Source organism: Kryptolebias marmoratus, linkage group LG12, assembly GCF_001649575.2.
Source record: "Kryptolebias marmoratus isolate JLee-2015 linkage group LG12, ASM164957v2, whole genome shotgun sequence".
NCBI classification, from domain to species: Eukaryota; Metazoa; Chordata; class Actinopteri; order Cyprinodontiformes; family Rivulidae; genus Kryptolebias; species Kryptolebias marmoratus.
This window is the reverse complement of record NC_051441.1, coordinates 1,649,369-1,671,977: the sequence shown is the minus strand read 5'-3', so window position 1 is coordinate 1,671,977 and position 22,609 is coordinate 1,649,369. Positions and strand designations below refer to the sequence as shown.

Sequence of the window (22,609 nt, the reverse complement as noted above, 5' to 3'; positions counted from 1 at the left end):
CTTAGGTTGGGAGACTGCACCGAATGGAAGATTTAACACAATCTGCTGGCTTTCTTTTTAAGTTTAACTGGTTGGCATTTTATAAAGTCATTTATGTAAATTTATTGTGTTCTAACTGGATAGAGTTGACTGTAACTGAATCTGATTTGAATGGACTTGTTGTAAATTGGTGATATAAAAAACTGAACTGAATTAAACTGCTTCACACAATAAATTCACTGTGAATGTGACGGAGGTGGAACAGAAAGTACAGCTTACTGCACGTGCTTTCAATAAGAAAAAAAACATTTTAATTTGGTAAAAATATGACTTTAGTTGAAGGAAATTAAACAAATGTTTTCCTTCTTCTAAATGAAACACCACTGGCATCTACAATGCAGGATTTGGAGCCTCTTCCTGCTACGTCCTGTGAAACATCTATTTGCCTTCCTGACATCCAAAAGCCATCCCCAGTCCGGCCCAATCACCTGTCACACGCTTAGTGTAGGCCGCCGGTCCCCTCTACCCTCATTGCAACTCATCATTACTCCACAAACTGTCAAATTAAAACTTTTAAACTGCGTGAATGCCTCCTCGGAACTTTCCCTTTTTCCCAGCAACATATTGCAGAGATAATTGAGGATATTAGCAGCCAGACTGTTACCAAGAGATGAAAGGCGAGGAGGGAGCGGTGACAGCTCCTCTCGCTTGTGGCGGTAACGAGGGACTGTCAAAAGTCTCTCCGTGTTTATCTCGGATCATCTAGGGGGATTTAAAACCCTTACCTTCACAATTCCATTCTTTATGGCGCGTCCTTTATCCACAGTGATTTACGGAGGCTCAAGCCCTGCGCCGTGTGATGAATGAGCACTCTTCACAAGGTGTCAGGGCCAGGCAGCGGTGGGCGGCAGCGACTCCCCCCCCTCGCTTCATTTTTCTTCAGCTTTCTCTCCTCATCCTTCCCTCCATCCCATTTTCAAATTGGACTGATTAGATGTTGACATATCAGGTGGATTTACACAAGAAATCGTGATGTGGACGGGGCAGTAGGAATGGCTTTTTATAGATGGTTGGTGACATTTGGATTGATTTTTAAGGGACAGCAGCAATTTCAGATTTCTTAGTTTTGGGATAAAAATGGAACAGATCTCGTCACCCGACTGTCCTTCCAGGATCAAGCAAAAAAAAAAAAAGATAAGAGCTTTAGGTTTACTGACATCTCGTACTAAACTAGATTACAACAACAATGCAAGACGTTTCTAATTAGGATTCTATATTTAAATCACTGCAGCTTCACAGATTTTGACAACAATTTACATAGAAGTGCTGCTCATCCTGTAAACCACATTTTTTTAAAGAGCAGATACTCTTTTTTAAAGTGCATGAACTCTAATGATTTAAATAATTGTGGTTTGAGCTCAAAAACTACAAAATTAAATAATATGCAATCCAAGCTTGGTTTCAAAAAAGTTGAAAAGTTTCAGTAAATTCATTTCCTTTTTAAAAATTATTCTTGAAACAATGAACTCTTAATTGTTTTAGACATGTAAAGCGACATTTTTAAGATAATATGAGGTCCTAAACTTTGCGTACGAATAGATTATCTTGCTTCATTAAAATAGAAATATCTAAATAAATAAAATAACCCTGACAAATATGTCTGCTTTAATGACATTCGAATGATTAAAGTTTCTATTAATTCCGTCCCAAGATTATAATTACACAAAATCACAAGTGAAGCCAAACAAATTTAACTCAAACAGCAAAGTTAAATTATAATCAATACTTAAAATTATAAAATATAATGGAAAACTTCAGCATGCTTACACATCGCAATGATAACATTGTTACGAGCCGACATGAAAGGTGATTGGCTGTTAGTAAAATATCTCATGAACCACCGGATGGATTTAAAAAATAAAAACAGAAATTTATCATTGGAGTCAACCCATTTCAAGATGGCTGCCACAGCTGATTGACTTTAGTAAACAAAAATGTCCATAACTCAGATAATTTTACAGAAAAGCTAAAACTTGGTTGTAGCACCTGAGCATCGAAGGAATGCTAGGCCTTTAATTACAGTATTAATCTGGAAGTAAACAGCATTTTTTACACTTATTTAAATTATAAACTAAATGGCAATTAATAAGAACGTATTTTAAGGTTGGTGTTGAACAGATGACCCAAAAAAATCTAACATTTGGTATTTGATATTTTCCAGTATTTGCAATCTTCCACCACATACCCCTACTGTAATGTTAAAGAGCTGACCCCAGCAAACTCAGTTTAAATGAAACATTATTCATACCTGAAGCATGTGTGCACATGAAAACAGCTGATGTCCTCAAATAATGTAGCTCCAACATTTGCAGTCCAAAAAACCAGTTTGTGAGACTCTTCATCAGTGAAGTCTTACTGTTACTGGAAGCACCAGAGTCCCAGCAGCTCGTTAGCAGTTAGTGGCTACAGCTGCTGTCAGACCGGCCTGTTTGTGTTAGAAAGTCCTGACAACATGAGGAGCCAGCAGCTACACCTAAACTGCTAAATAGTTTGAGAATCTTCATGACTTTCTGCTGCACAGTTCATTAACACAAACTGACACATTTAGCAGAGGCGGGCAGAAGAAGTTGTGCTCATTTTACAACTATTACTGATCAAATGCACCTGTATCTCCATTTCACCAAAAAGTAAGGGGCTTCACCTGGTGGCTCAAACAGGTAATACAGCAAATCCACGGCGTGCGTTCGGATCCTGCAGGAGTCATTCACTCCTAAATGTCACCCAGACAAACAAGACTGTGATTGACTTAAAAGGAAAACTGCAGGTCAGGTCTAATAGTTCAAAAAAATGATCTCCTATCATCTCTTCTGGAGCTGTTTTCCTCAGCCTCGTTTGAAAATATCATGAGGTTAAGAAAAAGTGATAGAGAAAGAATTTACAGGCGCACAGGAAAAGACGATAAAGGCGCGAGGAGAGTTTGAGCAGGCTCACGCTGAGCGGGGATGTGGGTCTGCAGAATTAAAACTGCTCCGGTTAAAAACAACAGGGAAAAAAATGCATTAAGCTTTACTAATCAATCACACTGCAGCATGGAGGCTTAAGTCATTAAATAAATCATCAGGTAAAATATCACTTAACTATAAAGCTCTGGGATTCAAACTAAGGTAAAGAAAAAGAAAAAAACATCAAACTTGTTTTTTATTGGCTGCTCACACTCACTAGATTTATTCCTATCAATTTTAATTAGTAGGGCTGTTCGAATGTCACTTTGAAAGATGCGTCCACAAAGAATTATGGGATAAAAAAATCACTTTTTTTTTAAAATAAAAGAATGATCCAGTGTTTTCTGCTGCAGGATGGTTTAAAGGAAGTACTGAAGCTGCTTTTCTAAGTATATTAACCAATTTATCCAGCTCTTATTACAGCTGCTGCTTAAATTATTCCAACTCATTATCACCCACCACAGAAGGAAACAGGGTGATTATGTTTTAGGTCATATGTGTGTGTGTGTGTGTCATTAGCAAAAATATCTCAAACCAGTGGGTGGATTTCAATGAAAATTTAAGAAAGTAATCACTGGTTGAACATCGACAAATAATTAACTTTTGGAGTCAAGATAATTCAAGATGGCCACCACAGCTATCAATCCATCCATCCATTCATACATTTACTTTACTCGCTTTTTCCTTTTCGGGTCACGGGGAGCTGGTCTCTGTCTCCAGCAGTCTCTGGTCCATCACAGAGACAAATGAGACAAATAAGTTTTGCTCACACCTGAGGACAGTTCAGAGTTACCAGTTAACCTAATATATAAGCTTCTGGTCAACCAGGGAAAAGGGGAATAAAATAGAGGCTGTGCAGCGGTGCAACCAACACTAACAAAAAGGACAGGAGACTGTTCTGCGTGAGGAAAGATGCTGGAGATTTCCCATTTAGTTAAATGCCACCGACTGATTTGAGATCAGTGTCGCATTCAGAGATGTCAGCAGGATTAATAGTCTCTTTCACAAAACCCTCCTCAGTTGTTTTTGTTTTTTTTCCTACCAGAAACATAAATGTGTTAAAGCAAATCAATCCCTGTAAAGCTATTTATGAGGACTTTAACCTATAGGCCTAATAACGAAACTGCTGAAACCTGCAATAAAGGTGCTCAAAGCAAAGTCATGAAGACCGGACAAAAAATATATATATATTTTCTCATATATCTTCTCATGTGTTGTAAAATCCTAAATTTTTCAATAAAACTTGTGCCTGGATGCCAGCTTCTATGTGCGTTTGTTTACCTATGGAAACAGCTGAAGTGACAGAAAATGTGTCAAACGGGAAATGTCTCACAGAAGTTTTATAAAAGCTGAGCTCTGACTTTATAGCACTCCGCCGCCCTGCTTGATCCCTGATATTTATTCCTGTCTTACTTGATTTTTCTCTTATACTCTTATATTTCAACCTAAACTACTTCTACACGTTTGATTCGGCTGTAATAGTTTACCTACAGAGACTAATGTAGGTCAATGTGACTCAAGTTTCTGTGGTTTTCAGCAGATTTAGTGCTTTGTTTACATTGAGCGTGGACCCGCATAACAGAACTGCATTCAGTATATCTGGAAAACTACTGGAGTGAACTCTCTTCAAACTACACAGTTTGAAATAACTCAGGGTAACCTCAAGGTCTGAAAATGGCAACCCCTGTAGCATATGAGTTGCCTTCGTTATTTTGTTTTTAAAAGCTAAATCTTCAGTTGATTGTAAGATGTAGGTTTTGTTGGATGATCTTCAGTGTCTTGTGGTTTTAGTTAATTGCAGCTGCGGCTCATTTCAGGGCCTTGCCTGTATTAATTTTATGGTCCACAGCCCCTGACAACCACCAGGCTGCTGGGAAATCACGTGATTCAGCAAAATCATGATTCAATTATGTTATTTGCCATTGAGGGGTGCAGTAATTAACTTGATCCTGCCACCCCAGCAATTGATTTTCAACTGGGTCATCAGCATGCAGGAAACCAGCCTATAATCACCCCCCACACCACAATCCTGATTCCAGGAAGTCACACGCAAGAGACAACTGCTACAGAAAATAAATCATTAAAATGATGACTTTTTGATTCAAAATAAGGTTAAAAAACAAAAACAACTGGACTTCTGTAGCTGAAGATGTTTTATCAGTTCACACAGCAGAAAGTGTGGAGTTGAGATGTTGTGATTAAAACTTTTACGCAACTTTTAAATCAGAAACTCACCAATAAAAGTGGAGCTTAAATATTAATAAAATCTGCCTCTGGGTTTGCCCCACGCAGCATGAACAATGATTCCAGCAAACATTTAGACAGAAAACTTTTTCAAATGAGCTGGATCGCATTAGCATTTTCAGTTCATCCATTTTAATTTGTTTTAGGGCAGCTGTCAGGCTGATTGTAAAAACTGTGTCACAGATTTCGATAACGCGGACGGCTGAGGGGGGAGGGGGGGGGATCTAAAACCTTTCCTGTTGGGGGAAAGAAAAAAATGCCTCGGTGACACAAAGTGGAGTGTCATTTTATTGACATTGTTATGCTGACAACATGTTAAGATTTGTTTTAAGAGTTTGGAAAGCCAGCCTAAGATCCTTCGGGAGCGCGGACGTGACTTAGCATAAACATCATGTAATTAGCATTCAAGGGCGACAACAGATTCTTGCTGACAAGTCATGGCTCAATCATTTTAAAAACAGCAGGTCTTTTGTGTTTGTGCTGCTGTGAGTTTGGCAGGTTAGTCCATTAAGCAGAGATCAGCTATGTATGAAGAGAGTGTACAATACAAGACAAACACAATAAAACACATTACAGCGTGGCAAGGAGACGACTCGCGTCAAGGTTACTTTAGTTCCACATTTCCAATCAGTTCTACTTTCCTTCAGAATTTCATCTTACCTTCAGTTCTGTTTCAAATTCCCCTTATTTAAATTAACTCCTATCTGCAGTTTTATTTCAATTTAGACACAAAAATGGTAATCATAAACCACACAAGAAAAGCTAGTTTAGCATTCTTCGGCGCGTTTCTTAAGGTAGATTACTTTACATAATCAAATGAACGGCCCTGATTCAAAAAGACGCCTCTTTGTTTTCCTTTCCGCTGCTTGCAGCTCCGGCCGCAGCAGCTTTACTGAAGCATGATGTTCCAGTCTGCTGGCTAACGGCTCAGGCTAGTCGCACTTTTGTTGGCTGTGTGTTTCTGAACACGGAGCTGCTGCCGAACGTGTTGACATGCTGCTGTATCTTGACATTTTATGTTTCCTTTTGTCCTCTAACTTCCAGTTTGGAGTTACATTCAAAGAATCAACAATACTCCTCACTCAGATTGATTTTTGCAGAGGAGAAAACAGAATAATAGAAACAAACATTAGAAGCATTCAGAAGTGAGTTGACATTGCCGGCTGCTAATGAATCTGAATGTAATTGTGCAGCCTGTCTCAAGGGCACCTGTTAGGTGATTTTTAAGCTTTGTGTTTATGCAGCTACTGTGAACTCATTCTGTCTTTCTGAGGAAACATTCAGCATTAAAGTCAGCTTTCTCTTTGTTTACATTTTCTGCAACTTCCCTTCATCTCATCAACTCTGTGCAAATTCTCAGCATAAAAAAAGAACTCTTTCTGGACCAACTTTTCTGCCTTTGCTATTAAACAAAGTAAGTTTGTAATTCAAAACAACAACAAAGACTTATAGATGCAAATCTGTGATGCATTTGGAACATGTCAGCAGAAAGAGCCATTTCTGCTCCTTTGCGTTCCAAAGAGAACCTACCCAGAGCTGCAGAACATTCTTGAAGCTTTAAATAAATATATTACAACTCATTGTTTTAAAAATACTACATATAAAATTATTGCTTATTATAAAATAAAAATAACGATAATCAAACTTGCAAAAAAAATAAAATAATTGGATGTACCAATCCAGTTTAAGATGGCTGCCACAGCTACTTGACATTAGCCAAGTCAAAAATTTCTATAACTCAGACAGTTTTACAGATAAAAAGCTCAATTTTAACGTGGTAGTAGCTGAGAGTCGTTCACAACACACACTTTGAGTGTGACATCTCACACTACCCCAGGTTTAATGTTGCAATGAAATATTTTACTTTTTTTTTTTAATTCTTGGAAGAATTTTGAATTTATCACCTGATAAATAGTTCTATACAGAAAGAAGGACCAAAGAATAAAAACTGGATCATTTTATACAAACTTATTTCAGTTATTTGTGTGTGTGGTGCCTTTTATTGTAATTTAGCATTCAGGTTCCATCTTTGATTACAAAGTAGTTGCATTCAACGAAACATCAAAGAGCAAAAACTAACTTTTTAAATCTATTTTTATGTGTACTTCTAAAATAAAGTTTGCATGTTTTCTGAGTTTCCTTGAGTCTGTGCACATCACCTGTCCGGTGTTATTAGGTGCTGCTCGTCTCCATCCGGTCAAACTGCAGCGCTGCATTTTTTCCTGATGAGCTTCATGTATTGACATATTGATAGCAAGCATGTGGAGCATCGTGGTTTCTCTGCACAGCACTTTCAGGTGGTGCATTCAATTATCAGGACACCCAGTCTAACAGAAACATGTATGACAGTTTAGCTGACATTCATAAACTTTGCTGTAACTACATTAACGTCTGTGCACATTTATCCCTGCAGGATGTAAATCAAGTCTCTGTTAATGTGATTTCTGTGCAGCAGTGGCCAGTGCATATTACAAACATGGAGTCATCCCATGCTGCACACATATTTCAGTGCAAATTAGTTTATTTAAAAGTGCAAACACAGAAGCTGAAGTGGATGATTTCCATTTTTTTCAGAAATATATCACACAATCTTCATTTCATTCTTCTGCAGAAGACAGATATGCTGATGTAGACCCTGCTTCAACCTTGATGTGCTAAACAGACCTGAAGTTATTGCACTCCAAAGTCACACAAAAACACAAACAAACTAATCGATCCAGGCAGGAGAAAACCAGCCACATCCTGTGTTCTGAGAGGCCAAATTGCTGAGGCAATGTAAAAATTGCACAACTAGAGCATACCCTTTAAGCAATTTATTTTTAGGTGGACCTGATTCACAGCAGTAGCCTACATTAGTAAGGTTTCCTGTTGGTGTTCCTGTCTGCTTCTCCAAATGGAGGGAGAGTCTCACGTTGCTTGAAGATAAATTTAGAAACCATTTATCTGTTTAGGCTGGACTGTCTCTGCTAACAAAGTGCTTTAATTAATTGAAGTTGGTGTAAAAACAAAATCCAAACATATGGTGTCGGTATGTTCTGAAGCTGGTTGCACAGCATGTTCTCATGGACAAACAGCATCCTGCTTCAAACAATCCCAAGTGATCTGATGGAGAAATGATGGTTTCTGCAGTTTTTTTTCCCCCCGTCAGAACTTCACCATAGTCTTGCTCGAGCGATACAAAAATAGATTGAAACACAATCAAAAGCAAGTTTGCTTTGAGTCGTGAAATAAAAGCAGATCTGTCTTGTGGTTGTTCTGGGAACAGCTACATTGTATACACGCCTTGTCGGTGGATATCATTATTGCCCGCCGCCGTGTCTGAGTGTGCATTTCTCATGATCCACTGAAGAATAATCATCTACAGCTGATTACCATTTGGAGTCAGTTCCATTCAAGATGGCCGCCACAACTAAGCAACTGTAGCAAACAGAAAAGTAGCCTCATCTCAGACAATTTGACAGCCTCAGATTTGGTGTGGTAGTAGCTGGCACTCATCCCCAACACATACTCTGAGCACTTACTGACTGAGTGAGACTGACTTTTAAAACTTTAACGATTAACTGCTGCGGCAGCCATCATGAATTAAAACTCTTCTCTAAAGGTGGTGGGCAATTTGCATCCCATTAAGGAATGCTAACCCTTTAATTTATGCGTAGAATTTCTTTGTAAAAACAAAAACAACCTGTCAATGATTTACACATACGGACTCCCTGAAAGCACAGAACTTATCCTCAAAATGAAAACTTGAATTAAAAAGAAGTTCCTCTCCCAAAGTCCTGGATGTTTCCCACACTTCCTGTTCGGCTCAGTTCTACACAAACATTGAAACGTGTTTTACTTTTATCCCCAAAGTTACCCCACTCACCTGCTTGAAAGAAAATCTAGAGACAGTTTAAACATCTTACTAGACATTTACACAATTTAAAACCGTGGAAGCACTGCATTGTTCAACCATAAATAAAAAATAAATAAATAAAACATAACATACTTTTCTGTCCGTCTGATCGTCGCTCCTCCTGCAGCAGTGATCTCTGTGCTTTGGGAACTTTTTAAAAAAAACTAAAAGACTAATATATGTTAGCATGTTTGCTTTTTTCCCTCCACTAAGAGCTCTTATAAGATTTAAGTAATTTCTTCATTCACAGACTTAAAGTGATTCATGGTTTCATTTTATCTAGAATAAACCACTATGACAATCTTTATTCTTGTAAAAAGTAGCCTCTGCTGTTTCAGATGCAACCTGTCCAAAAGTTTGCAGCTGGAATCCTGACTGAAGCCACATCTCACCTGTACCAGCTCCCTGTTCGTTTTAGGATCTTATTGTTTGGTTTTAAATCACTAAATAGGACGGCACCTTCCTCCCTCTCAGATCTTCTGTACGGAGGAACAAATTAAAGCCTCGCTGCAGCTCAACTTTGGATCAGTCAGCCGTCTGACAGTAAGACCTTAGAATCAATCAGTTCTTTCCAAATCCATTTAAAAACCCACTTTTAGTCTTTGGCATTTGAATCAGACTGAGAATTGATATTTTTGTTTGATGTTTTAATTTATATTGTATTGGGGCGTTTTCAGTTGTATTTTTCTGCTGTTTATTTTATTTGTATGATTATATGCCTGCTTTTTTAACATGTACATCACTTTGGTCAACGTTTCTTTTTAAATGCGCTCATAAATAAACTGGACTCAGTTTTGGAAAGCTAAGCTGCAGGTTGTCAGTAAGACCGACTGCAGGAGAAAACATTTGGCTTTTTTATTCCAACATCCAGTCAAAGCGGTCATTCATTTTCAGAAATAAAAACTACAACTCACAAATACTTCCCTCAAGAGCTGTAGTTTTTAGTTTTTACAGTGCAACTCAATCTAATAACAAAAGGTTCAACTTTTATAAATGCAAAAAAACTACAGAAATATAAGCTTTAACTAAGGTTTTCATATATAAACAGTAAACAAGCCAAATGCGTATATTGCTTTTTAAAACAGTTGAACTATTTTATTCACACAGTCTAATAAGTTTCTTGTGCCTATTATTAATAGGGGGCCTATTACCTATTAGCTGGTGCTTATTGCGAGGACCTTAATATGAAGTGCTGCTTTTTGACTCTTGGAGCTGGAGGCTGATGGCTGCCGAGTATGGCAGCTAATTTCCTCTGAGACGGGAGGTAATGACCAGACTGCGGTGTGGCTGTATTTAATCTAAATTCAACAACAAATGGAAGAAAATTCCATGTTGAAAGTTTTACAGAAAGACAAACAGTTTTTATAATTACCCAGCACATATTCCGGAACAAAATATTTGTTTGTGTTTTGTTTTTTTGGCACTAAAAAGATAAGTTTTGATGTGTTTCAGTTTATTAATCCAATATATAGTTGTGATGTTAACTTTCATCAACTTTTAAACAATGTTTACAACCAGAAATCCAACAAAGTTAGGACATTGTTTAAAATGTCTAAAAAGACTGGAATAGAAACATTCCTCAATGAAGAATTGAAAAAAAAAACTTTAATATCCCATCATCTATAGTTCAATATCTCATCAAAAGATTTGGAGTATCTGAAGGAATCTCCGAGGTCAAAGGTCAAGGCTGGTTCTGGTTCTGCTCAGGAACACAGTCTGTAAACACAGTTCACCGTGCCGTCCACAAATGCTGCTTAAAGCTCTATCAGGCAAAGAAGAAGCCAGATGTGAACAGATGTGTCTCCTCTGGACCAAAGAGGAGAACTGTTCTGAGGTCAGCCTGCCTCTCTGATGGTATGGGGGTGCATTAGTGCCTCTGGCAGTGGCGACTTGCACATCTGGAAAGGCTCCATCATTGCAGAAAAGTAAATACAGGATTTAGAACATCTGCCCCCATCTACCTGGACTGTTGAGCAGCTAGAATCCTCCATCAGACAATAAAAGGATAAGAATCTCCTCCAAAACCTCCAGCAGCTGCTCTTCTTAGTTCCTAGATGTTTACAGACTGTTGGTAAAAGAAGAGATGCTTCACAGAAGGAAATACGGCCCTGACCCAACTTTTAAAAGTTGTGTTGCTGCCATAAAATTCTTAATTACCCCCCTAAAAAGGGTGCATTTCTTTTTTCCTTTTTTGTTTCGACATTTGATCATTTTACTATGCAAGCAGATCATTTATGTAAAACTTTATGATTTTATTTTATGGTTTATGAAGTTTCCAAGTCACATTCTTTTTTTTTTAATTCACATTTTACATTATACATGAACATTTTTCCGAAGCTTGTTGCTATAATGTGGACATTTTGGCCTCACTGACAACAATCAACAAATATCCCAGGGCCACTAACTGCTCTAAACTACAGTGAAATTTCTCCCCCAGACTACAGTAACTTGATGTGATGATATGTGACACGACATTATGTCATGTAACATTACAGGACCTGTCACAAAATAAACGACATCATGCTTGATTTTGTCATTTCCTGTTGACACTGCTGTCTTCCTGAATATTGTGCCTCATCCTCCTCTGTCCGGAGGAAGACATATGAGTCCCACTGCCAATCCATCTTCCTCCTTTACTGTTTGTCTGGCTGAGTGTCACTGTCACATGTTAGGGCATAAGCTGTGAAGACATCACGGGATGAGGTCAGCGCTGACACCGTGCCTCTATTAAATCAGTGGCCTCTTAAAGTGTGAGAACACGCCTCACTGCCACATCGGGTCAAAACGCGCTCAGAGCTCAGGGTGACAGACGCTTTATATTCGCCGTTGAAGATTCTATCACACGGGGTGTGGCGGCTTAGCATCACTGCAGCTCACCTTCACACCTGCCCTCAGTACACAGCTGACAAGCAGCCATATGCCACTCTGCTGCCATCGAGAAGCGAAAAAAATGTAAATAAGCAACTTGACTATGATACGTTTTAATGTTTTTTACAGCTAAAGTATCCAGCAGGTGGTTAAAGCGACAACAGTCTGGTGTCTGCCAGATGAACTGCTCTTCAAAACAGTAAACACACTCAGTAGGAAATGATGGTTTAAACTAGGATAATCATGCAAAGAATTAGTGTTATATTAAAATATATGCGGAGAGTCCATTTACCAAAACCAACAGAATCGGCAATAAGAATCACATCTGCCCTTGAGTGTTTGGGTTCCTGTCTAAATAAGTTAAACACATGCAGCTCCTCTCCTGTACAGTAATCATGCCTTTAGAGCCGCGGAGTGTTGCAGTGCATTAAGATAAAAGCGCTAAAACAGTGTTTGTGCTGCATCCCAAATGGAGGCTGCTAAGTGAAGTAGCATGCTGTTATAGGAGTCGAGGGATGATGCTAGCATGAGTGCTTCTCCGAGTGGGAACACTTCACACTGCAGGGGTTTGCACTGAGTCAGTGTGTCATATATCTTTTTACTCTTGCTTCCCCCCCCACCCCCCTTCTCTAAGTGTATGCTGAGTTAATTTATCACATTTGCTCATTTAGCTCATATTTAGGAGCTCAGCCACATTACTATTCATGACTTGATTTTTACATTTTGGGCTGACTATTATTTTTTTCCCAGACAAATGACTTTGAGGACTGTGAATCAAAGACTTTTTGGAGCCCTGATGGCACAAAGGAGAACTTGTGATGGAGAAATTCACAGTAACAATGTGTTGATGTACTCCAGATACAAAAAATATATATATATATAAAAGTATCAAAATAGGCAGGAATATAAAAGCCACATCAGAGAACTTAAAGGGCTGGGAGCATAAACTACTGTTCCCATAATCCAGTAAGTCACACCTTCAGCTGGAGAGAATGCTGAGAAAGACTATCAGCTTTCCACTCTAATTCATCTTCCATAGACTCTTTTTCGTACCGAGGAGCTTAAAATGGATTAAGCTCATAGGATGCGAGATGAAAAATAACATAAAGGTGAATTTCACCACTGAGCCATCAATCTGCTTCATGTTAAATGACAGAGCTAATCACCTTGAGAGATTGTTTGCTGGCAACACTGAAAGATAAACACCACTCTGAGAAACTCAAGGCTCGACGGAGACGGCGCACGGCTCGCTCTCTGAATCTGAACGCCGACCTGAGATTTAACACCAAACCTGCTGAGAGAACCAGGCAGAGGTCCCTGATGCACAGAGGAGTCTTAAACCTGCAAGCAGCCTTCCAAACACCCCGACTTAAAAAAAAACAACATTCTTATAAAACCATGGAGGCTGGGAGAAAAATAAATGTGTTGTAATGTTTACGAGACTGCACAGTTGAGGGCATTGGAGCATTGCATAATGTCGTCCTGAAACAGGCGATGGGAAAGGGACCTTGGCCCTTCCTCTTTCACACAAATGCACACGTTCACCGAGCTCCATAATGAGAATCCACCTCACCAAATCTTTCAATTCAAGGACTTGCTTAGATTGACTGTAATGCCTAAGTAATCAGCCCGTTCTGACCCACCTTGTCCTCGGCTGGGATTTATAGCAACCAATTACTGATCTCTATTACCCAGCGTGCCACTGGGATGGAAATGAGACAAGTGGACAGACAGCCAGCGCTGTCCACATGGTCTGAGAGAACGGCCTCCACTACTCCCTGTTTTCCACTTGTTTTAATACAAGGCCGGAGGCTTGCAGGGAAGTTTTAATATCCTCACAGGTGTTTAAAACTTTTTTACAGCTCAAGTCTGACAAATATTCTGTTCAGGTTTAAACATCAGATCTATTTTATCTGTTGTTCGAGCTGAATAAAAACAAATGTTTTGAGAACTTTGTCAACTTGTGATTAATTTTATTTAACCAACAGCTGAGTTTTCTATTTTTTTGGCTTTGTTAATTTTCCAATTTCCTACCTTGGAAGCCAAATCCAATTTAATCAAATACTTAATTTAACAAATCACAAGAGTTTTATTTATTTTTCCTAACTTGGCTTCAGGTTATTTATCTACCCAACACAAATCTGTCCTTTGTCATTTGGACAAATAATATGGGCCAATCTGATACTCCACAATAAACAAGTAGCTTATCTCAGCGCTGCTTTGAGCCATGGCAGCAGGTATTATAGTGACCTTATTAAATTAAAGGCCTAGCCTGCCTTGAAGGAATGCATATTGTCGACCACCTTTCATGCCACAGTGATAAACTAAGATCATCTTGTGTTGTTTTATTCAAAACTTGAAAAAAAAAGTAATCTTATGCAACATTAAGAGATGACATGCACAAAGAAAGTGTTGTGAACAACTTTCAGCTACAAATACATCAAATTTTAGCTCAATATCTGAAAGATTGATGGATTTATGGCCATTTTTGTGTTGGTTAAAGCTAATGATGTATCAAAGAACACCAGAACAGGACCGTATTCTTGTTAAGAACCGGACTTCTGCAGAAATAAATGAAACAATCAAAAAAAGCTGCATTTGTGTGTAAAACTGTTTCTGAATTTCCTTCTTTCTTGGCGATAGAAGTGTTGTTGAGCCCTTAAAAAGATGCCTGTGCTGTTTTTTTAATGTTCACTGTGAAAAATAACTTCCTTCTTCACAACATGTGATAAACAAACTGTGACACTCACAATGAGAGCCTCAGAAAAGAGACTGCAGCTACGAGAAAAGCTCTGGTTTATTAGAACATCTCATAAGTTTTAAATTAGATTAGAGGATTTATTAAACAGCAGAGTGGCACTGTGATTAGAAATGCAGCCTCACAGCCGGTGGTGGGAATTTAACTAAGAAAAATACCCATTTTTATACTTGAGTGAACATCTTGAGGCAGCTCACATGTAACAAGACAGGTCCAAAATCTAACAAGCATCAACTAACTTTAAGATACAGCATTGGCATAATTTATGTAAAATAAGAGATGAGATGTAAAACAGTTGCCCTCTTTTCTCTCTGCAATCTTGGAAAACTTGCAGCCATCTGATCACTTCGAACATCACGAAAACTACCAGGAGATCATAAAACTAAGCAGGTTCAACATATCCAGGGTTATAGTTGCTTTTTTCACAGGTAACAAGATAATAATAAGACAACCGTTAATAACATTTTCACAGAACCCCACTTTCAGAGTAGGTACAGTAAAGTAGCTCAGAAGTGTCACTCTGTATTTTGTTGTTTTGTTTGTTGACGTATTTCAGATAAATCAGTTGAAACAAACAAAGTAACAGAAATGGCTGCTGAGTCTGAAGCATCTTAAAGGCTGCTTGATTTATGGTGACCTCCTTCTGAACTCGCTGGCATTTCGCATCATCAACGCTGTAACTAGTGCAGACTTTTTACCCACAGGCAGCTTTCAGATTCGATTTGTTATCTTCATCCACATTAGTGGAACTTTTTGTTCCTCTTAATTTCTCGACCAAAGACTTCAGTTAACAGAACGTACTGCGTTTACTTTGATGCTGCACTCGAGTCAATTGTCAAGCTCACAGATAGAAATAATGTGTTTTCTTTTGCAAATTAAGTGTGTATTTACAATAAAATCTAATGGAAAGATGTGAAATAATGTAATCAGACTGTTGACAGCAGCTGAAATCCACGTCTTCCGTTGTTGTTGAACGGTTGTGTACAAACGTGTAAAACATTGTTTCTCCTGATTTCCTGCAAAACTAATGAATTGACTAATTAAACAAATTAGTTCATCAAGTCTGTAAGTACAAACGGTAATGGACAAAGCCAGAGTTACTGTACGATATTTCCTGCTTGATGTTAGAAAGAACAACAAGGGCAAATAAAAAAGGTCTTAATATGCTGAAAATCTGACAAATTGTTTTTAAAACCCAACATAGCAATGATCACTGACACTGCAGCTTTGTTTTGCATGCAAAGTTGCATACAACTTGCAAAGATAATTATTTATTGCACAAACTATAATAACACCTTTGGGAATAATAACAAAATTAATTTATTTTGGAACCCAAAAACTACAAACATTGTAGCAAATTTTTAACACTAACATGGTAACATGCTGTGTTAGACTTGCACAACTCCCACAACAAAATGATTTTATTTTAAAACTCGCTAAATAGGAAAAGTTTACAAACAAGAAGTAAAAATCTGGGCGGTAACTGATGCAAAGCAGCATTTTTCAGCCCTTAGCTTGCATCGTGCAGCTTCTGCATCCATGTTAGTAATCCAGTCCAACCTAATCTAAACCTAATCTATCTTGACATTCAATTTTTTTCCTGCCTTGATCTGTTTCTTTCCTCACCAAGTTTGGTCACCTTGACTAATTTCTTATTCTAAAGTACATTTTGCAAATCCAACTAGCAGAAGAGCACTCATCCTGAGCTCTTATCTCAACATGCAACCCTGCATGTCGCAGCTGTATTTCCAAGAGCTCACAAATTATCTTGTAATGTTGCCATAAAAGTTTTGTAAAATACGCCTGCAGTAGACAGAAGCAGCCTAAAATATTGTTTTTCACATGTATGAACAGTCACTGATTCATACTTTGCTTGACTTACTGGTTGGACAAAACTTATTGATGAAAAGCTGTTATTGCATTTCCTACACTCAGAGGCCATTTTAGATGGAAAAAGGGCTCAGTAAAAGTTGCAACAACCTCGCCAAATATTTCTGAAAAGCAGATGCCAAACTAAAGTCTTGGCAAGACTATTGCTAGGTTGTGTTCTGGAGAAGAAGCAGCAGTTCACTCGTACCGATGTTCAGACTGATGAGAAGTCAATCGTGGCAACTATTTACTATCCCAGTCGACTTGACTACTTCCTGTCATTGGAAAGTCGCTCTACACTTGTTCCGACTTTGACAAACTGTTTTGTCATGTGCATTCATCACAGCAACTATTAACATAGACCTAAAGCATTCATAATTCTCAGAAACCAATTTCAGCCTTTGTAATTATGCCCAACTTCTACTCATTTAAGCAGAAGGTCAAACAGAAACAGTTTGAATGGAAACGCTCAGACGTTGATTGAATTAATCATTAATGGCACAGAACAGGTAGAAGAAACATATTGACAAAACTCGAGAGCTGCAGCTTTCCAGCCAGACAGTACGGAGGTGTTAGAACTTACACAACTGAACTCAAAAAAAATGTTCATAATACTCTCCATAAACCCAACAGTGATTCAGTGCAGCTATCTGTGCTTCACTGTCAACGGCACAATTCTGCAGGAGTTCTGGGGTAAGGTTAATGTGGCGCTGCGAGGAGAACACCTTCAGGGGAGGTGCTGCGACTTTTGTGAGAAGAGGCGACCGCCGTGTCGTCCCAACAAAGGCAGGAGGTCCGTTAATGTAACGTCTGCCTTTGTTGGGACCATGGCTAACATGGCCGTGCTCAGTACATCTAACAAACAACCCTGGATCTCTTTGATGAACTAAACCCCTGATTGTTTTCTAAAGCCCTTCTCACAATGCTAACACCCACTAACATCATGACTTTGGCCTTTAGTAGTATAGGCTGCAATCAGCATTAAGGCCCAGTTTTTAAGTTCAACAGGAACATATTTGCTGCGATTTGACTGAGATTAGATTTCCTGACACCTCAGAGTGGAATTTTTTGGATGCATAGGTGTGAAAACGCATGTTTCACTACAGACAGCTGCAGTCAACATTTTCTTTCTGAGCTTGCACGAGTGGATCAACAACAGTAACAATGACAGAAAACAGAGTACTGTTTGTGCTACTCACCCTTTTTTAATGTGCAGCACCCAACCTCACTGTCAGTCCAAACATACATGCATGTATTCTGCTTTCATGGTGGAAAGACTGAAGTGCCAGCTAGTGACTTGGCTTGGCTTAGAAACTACAGCGGATTAAACAGGCTTAATGTGTAAACATGAAACATTTCCTTAATCAACATCAGAAAATCTCTAACACCGTTTTCAGGAGATCGTTCGTATGTCAAGCACTACCCTCCTGAAAAAACACTGTTCTGCAGACACCTGTAGCATTCTGCAGAACAACACGACACAATAGATTAATTTCACAAGTTTCTACAAACAGTTACGGGAGAAAAAAGCTACAAGACTGACTGAACAGCTTTGCTTTTGAAAAGTGGTCGTATAATTCTGTGTGAAAAACATGTACTGGTAGGATCAACGAATACTGAACTTGGCAAAATTAATTATTTACACCAGAAGACAGAATTGCCAATTATTCCATTCATCTCTGACTTATTGGGATGGAAAGCCTTGTTATCACCTGTCATCGGGATACTACAGGATTAAAAGGCTAACTGGCTCATGTAGCTTTAACATTTTCATTAAGGTAACAAGAATCTAAAAAAAATATGATTCCATTGTGAACCAAACCATGAAAGAAAAAGAGTTAATACCTTCACTTGCAGCCCATTAGATGTTCTTATAGTTTGCAGTGTGACAGAGAGCAAACACACCTGCCCCCTTCACTAGCCTTTCTGACAATCATCTGTGTTTACGAACTGTGAGAATGTTATAAATAATTGGAAAGTTGACGATGTGAATACCTCAAGCATTAATCAAGCCTCTGAAATCCACAATATTAGTTTCGCATGAATCATTGTTAATTCCCACAAATCCATTACTGTTCCATGCACAACTAAAAATAGAGCGCTGATAAATCAATGGGGACACTCAAGAGTGGAGACGTATGAAAGAAAGGGAAAGTTGGTGCTGCTTGCTTCTCTTCTCAGTCCAGCACAATGCCCTTGGCTCTCATCAATAATTATTCTCGATAATTCACTCATGGGTTTCTGTGTTATGACCAAGGGGGAGAAAACAGACCTTGAATCAGTGAATGTTTCAGCCCAATCCCTACAAAATAAATCCCTAAATTTAGTCTTCATCAAGGTCATTTAATAGCACACAAAAGCTTTTTGATCTTTGACTTGAATATTTCTGTAATGACTGGACCCCGTTTAATGTGTATACCATCAATGCAAGGAGCTTTTTTTGCCAATTTTCCACAATCTATGTTGAGAGGAAGTCTAATCCATCTGAAATGGTGTGGCGATCTTCAGTTCTGCTTGCATTCGTCACAGCCCAGCAACTGTGCTGCCTCTTGCGGAGACAGTGGACCCTGGACCTGCCCTCGTCTCGTCTCTACTGAAAGCCTTCACAGCCGATGGGCATTGCATGGCCTCACTCATGCACCAGGTGCAAGGCCAGACCAGTTCATCTGCACACAGTGGACGGCCGCATCCCATTCCAATTGCATTTTTGCTCATGGGGGAAAAAGTCCCGTGGTGCATATTACTGTGGCTGAGACAAATTTAGCTGAAATGGAAGGGGAGATGGAAAAGCCTCACCTCTTACACTAATCTGGGCAAACGACACAGTGCCGGCTTTCCACAACAACACCCCGAGGAAAAGCAGTTTTTAGATGACAGAGCTGCCCTGCCTGTCTCTGACAGAAGACAGTGAATTAATTAAGATAATAAATTGCACATGTCATATTTGTCATCTTTTCAATCTTTACTTAATGAGGTGGAACACGTGCTGGGGTGTGTTTGTGAGTAAAACTCGTCTCGGCTAAAGATGATGCACTTTAAAAAGGAAACACTCAACCCTAAAAATTGTGTGATATTCAATGCTGACTGATATTTAATATATGTCATGTATACATTCATGCCTCTTCGTCCTGTGTGGATACACACAGACAGCCATGAATGCAAATGAGGCTGAGAAGGAAGGAAGGAGAGAGCAAGAGACGAAGCAAAACACTCAGAAGTCTGCATATCTGATAAGAAAGCGCCCTGATTAGAATTTTGTCATGCCACAATTTACAAATTAAAATGAATTAGATCTTCCATGCCCTGACCTCCATTAAAACAGTTCTTTGTTGATGAGCCATGATAGCATCTGCTATTGATTGGAGGAGAATCAGTATGGCCAATCCTGTCTCTTCACGAGGAGGTCATCCAAAGCAATTTAGGCATATTGAAAGATTGATCAGGGCTACGAAGCTGCCACTTGGGCCCACTCAAAGCACAGAAGTCTGAGGTGTGACGCAGCCACTCCCTGCTACTCTGCAGGGGGAAGAGTCTCAAATCTAAATGCTAATGGTTTCTTTAAGAACCTGGCTGCCCTTTAACCGCTACAGTCAGACGTGAGGGATGGCTCTCAGTGTTTCGACAGCTCCGTCTTGTTTGGACCCCTCCTCCAACAGCACAAACCCATTCTTTGGATTCAGCAGCGAATAGGAAGAAAATAACTGTGCACCAGCAAGCTAACACAATGGGCTCTGTTTGAAGCGTTATCAGTTTACTTGGTAGCTGCCTGATGCCAATTTCTACCTCAACCAATGGACCCAGACAGGAATATTGCTCTCAGGTCCAGCTAAACTTTTATCAGAAACACTTAATAAAACCTATTTAACTGTGCTGAAAAAATACTGAAAACGTATTGTGGTATGTTTTTTTTTTTGTAAATAAAAGTCTAAATGCATGCAGTAAAATGCAGACATTTTTTTTCTCGCCAAATTTCGAAACATGAAACAAAGGAAAATAAAAATAGTTTAACAAAAAAAAAAACAGTTGTTTAGTGGAGTCAACAGCTCCAGAAGGAAAATGCAGACATCCTTCTCCACAGCAACACTCTCCAGCTCTTCCTCCAGGATCCCAATGCATTCTCAGGTCAGAGAGGATAAATCATCCCTCCAGCAAGCTGCAGGTCTGCCCCAAAGCTTCCTACCGGTAATGCATACCTGACCAACCTCCAGGAAGCATCTTAATCAGACGTTCAAACCACCTCAGCTGACTCCTGTTGATGTGGAGGAGTAGTGACTCCGATCTAAGCTCCACCCAGAAGATCACCTGATTTCTAGGGCTGTGCCTGGCCACCCTACAAAAGAAGCTCATTGCAGCCTCATGCATCCAGGATTTTGTTCATGCAGTCATGATCTGTACCTCCTGGCCACAGGTGAGGGCTGAAACAGAAATGGACCATCTCCTTCTTCACCACAACAAACTGGAGCAAAGCCCTCATTCCTGCAGACAAGGCCTGATTCGTCAATTTTACTCACTCTGATCCTCTTATCACCTGTGAATAAAACATACTTGAACTCCTTCCCATCATCCAAAGATGACTCTGCAAACAGTGAGAACATTCCATCTTTTTCCAGTTGAGAACTATTGCCTCAGACTTTTGTCCCAAATGCTTCACGTTTGGCTGCGACTCACCCCGGTGCAAACTGATAGTCATGGTTGTAAGACACCGATAGAACCACATCATCTGCAAAAAGCAGATTTACACCCTCCTTGACATCATGTGCATGAGTACAACAACAGGATGAGAGACAAGAGGTGAACCTGCATCTGAAATGAGTTGGACTTTGTGTCAGAATGCAGACAAAGCTGTAACTTTCACATACAGGGACTAAAAAGCCCATAAAGGTGACACTGGCAAGAACTCAGAACAGAAACTTTTTCAATACCATCAGTTCAACTGTGGCATTTGATTAATCTAAAAAGTCATGCATGTGAAAACCAGATGTGTGCACATATTCAGAGCACCAAACAAATGAAACAGTCTGAATAAAAGTCTGCTCGTTCTGCACAAATGTGGAAACTTTCAGGCAGATACATTGTTTTCTCTGGCTTCTTCTTTTAATAGTCCCAATTAGCTAACCTAATTTTAAGGTCCATTAAAAGCATCTTCAATAAAAGGACTTTTCAGCTTATTGTTTGTGAGTGAAACAACTATGATGCTGAAGAAAAAAAAAATGCCACTACTGCTTCTTCTGCTACTCGAACCTAAACTATTCACCAACGAGTACAGCTCCTGTTAGTGTTGTTGCTCAGAACTTTAGGAACTACTGGCCTCTTTACTGCTGTGCCTATTTCTAGTAATTAAAACTGCACTTTAGTCTGGATAAAACATTTGTCAAAGTAAATTCTTTTGCTACAAAATCATTTAAGATGGTCTGTTATTGCTTGTGTGCAAAGTACATCTTTTCACAATAAAAGTGGATACATTTTTTCACAATTAAAGCACTGTTAAAGGATAGTATTTTTAATGTTATGTTTCCAAACAGACCCATACTTTTGTCCAGTTTGAAGACTGACCCCTATTGTTCAACATATGGAAACATTTTTTTTTCCAAATGGATGAAAACTAAACCCCAACAATCAAGCATATTTTAACAGTTTGTGACAAAAAAAAAAAGAATTATACAGAAGATAAAGCAGGAAGGTTGGTCCACCTGTAGGTCATAATTTTTAATGATTTTGAAATATACTTTAGTTTTACATGAACATGTTCGAAATGTAATTATTAGTTTAACAAGTAGTTTGTAGTTTTACATTTGCAGCTTTGTTTATTCAACATCACGGCATAAAAACAACTACAGAGGGATCAACTACAGAGGGATCACACTCTTAAGCCTCCCTGGTAAGGTCTATTCGGGGGTTCTGGAGAGGAGGGTCCGTCGGATTGTCGAACCTCGGATTCAGGAAGAGCAGTGTGGTTTTCGTCCTGGCCGTGGAACACTGGACCAGCTCTATACT

General features: G+C 39.0%; 1 protein-coding gene across 7 annotated transcripts in view; it reads right to left on the bottom strand.

The window, feature by feature from the left end:
• Window positions 1-22,609, bottom strand: part of rbfox3a (RNA binding fox-1 homolog 3a) — a 562,538-nt gene that overhangs the window by 402,600 nt on the left and 137,329 nt on the right. Inside the window, exon 1 of one of the 7 annotated variants that reach the window (XM_025006643.2) lies at window positions 2,288-2,413. The exons of the other annotated variants lie outside the window; for them this stretch is intronic. The gene's annotated coding sequence lies outside the window, so the exon portion shown is untranslated. Of the gene's footprint in view, window positions 1-2,287; window positions 2,414-22,609 lie in introns of those variants that run through there. 7 annotated transcript variants of the gene reach the window in all.